Genomic DNA, 2,194 nt, shown 5'->3' on the forward strand with positions numbered 1-2,194 from the left:
TCTTGGATGGCTATAATTCCTTGCTACATGTGCTAACTTTAATTCCTGAAACGTTGGGGGAAAAATACGTCAATGATATGCTGGTGAAACGTTGACTTTAAAAACATTTTATAAATCTTTCTTTGACTGACAAGATAGTTTTCGTGAAACAACCTCAGCAGAAACATCTATTATTTTGGGATTGTGCCACTGCCATACACACACAATTACGGTTCTCCAGGAACTGACACCCATTGGAGAACTTTTATTATGACCTCTAGTCTGCGACCACGTAGCCTTGACTGATAGACTAGATTGATTATGTTTGGATCCAGACACATGTGTACTCGGTCTGAGTTGTTTTTCTTTTCTATCTTGTATTTCAATAGGGAACACGTAATCCCATAAATCTATATTTGACTGTCTTTATTTAAGATAAACAACCCGTTTATCTTGACTGAAAAAGGTTTAACGTATTCACCTGTGACTGTCTGTTCTGAATGATGTGGTGATCTCGTTTGAAAACCTTTGTGAATGAATGATTGAATGATTGAATAATTCACCTATAATAAAATAGGTTTATATAAATACCCGGATCGTCTCTTAATCCGGCTATAGCCCTTTAGTCTGGTTTTGATAGCTTAAAACTTGATTGATCTTTTGAATGAAATATTTTTGATATGAAATCTTTCTCTTTATTTGCTAACCATGTATTTATGTTTCTTTTTTTCAAGAAGAATTGTTTATGATATGTTTCTTCTTCAAGAAGAAACGTCATTGTCTATAATCTTTATTTATAAAGTCTTATGTTTCTTAATCATAAAGAAACACTATTTTGATTATAACCTTTTGTATGTAACTTTTACTTTTCTTAATATTTCAACTATACCAATTTGTAAGTAAAAGCTCAGGTTTCTTGTTTATGAAGAAACTTTAATTTTTGGCTATAAATTTTGTTTATACTATTTTGTATTTCTTAATCATAAAGAAAATTTATTTAATCTTTATAATTTGATTAAGGCCTAGGCTATACCCTCGACTAGGGTCTAAGCCTTTATTATTTTGTTAATATTTTATTCGGGCATTATGCATACCTTGTTTGGCTTATTATTTTCTAGACTCTCGGGCAACACTTCGATGCTTGCACGTAAATTGAGAATCCTGATCAACAACTCCTCGGCACGCAAATCGAGGCACGCCGGTCTTCATAACTCATCGGTACGCACTTCAAGGCGGGACATCAGGTCGTCACGGGTCGGCACAGTTTGCGAGGTCGTCACGCAAAACGAGGTGCGCCGGTCGTCGGGATTGTCGGCACAAACTTCGAGGTGTCGTCGGTATATGGTACGGATTTCGAGGTGATGATCGTCGGGTCGGTGGCACGAAAAACGAGGTAGAGAGAGAAAGTATTTCTAGAGAGAGTGTGGGGTGGTGTGAAATGAAAGAACTATGGACCCTCCTATTTATAGCTGAAATATGGTCCCATTGCGTATCGCGATGAAGCCTTTCTTTTGGTCATCGCGTATCACGATGACATGTGTTACTCAGAGTGTGTTACGTGTCGCCACGTGGCAGACACGTATCACTTTCTTAAACACCTTCTGCCACGTGTTGACACGCGCCGGACACGTGTCACTTTCTTAAACACCCTCTGCCACGTGGCGTACACGTGTCATTTTCTAAGACACCTTCTACCACGTGTTGACACGTTGTGTACATATGTCACTTCCCTATTATCCTAGTCATCGCGTATCGCGATGGCTTAATGTCTTAGGTCGTAGCTTATCGCGACACCGCCCGTTTTGGATTTCTTTGACGTTACCATCTCGTATCGTGATGTCTTCTTGGCTATGCCCATCGCGTATCGCGATGGGTTAATAAATCAAATTTTTTCATTTTTAATCCCTTTTCTTCTATTAACTTGTCATATTTTGATCAATGGGGATGTTACAATCTATATTCTCATTTCCCTGTTTTTCTTACCACCATCTAAATTGTTGAGATTTCATATGTATTCTTCATTCAGAAAATTAGGGTTTGATTTAGGGATGTAATTTTCAGAGATGGTGGCTATGGTGTATAAAGGTGGGTGGTGTAGGCTAAGATAGAGGCGGTATCACCAAAGTGGCTGAAATTAAACTGCGCCACAAAAGATGATGATGCAGAGTATGGGCTGTTTACCAGGCCCGGCCCAGTGGATAGGGGCAGGGAGGAC

Source organism: Bidens hawaiensis, unplaced genomic scaffold, assembly GCF_021521415.1.
Source record: "Bidens hawaiensis isolate Kalapana, Puna unplaced genomic scaffold, B.hawaiensis_p1.1 tig00018564_1, whole genome shotgun sequence".
Classification (NCBI taxonomy): Eukaryota; Viridiplantae; Streptophyta; class Magnoliopsida; order Asterales; family Asteraceae; genus Bidens; species Bidens hawaiensis.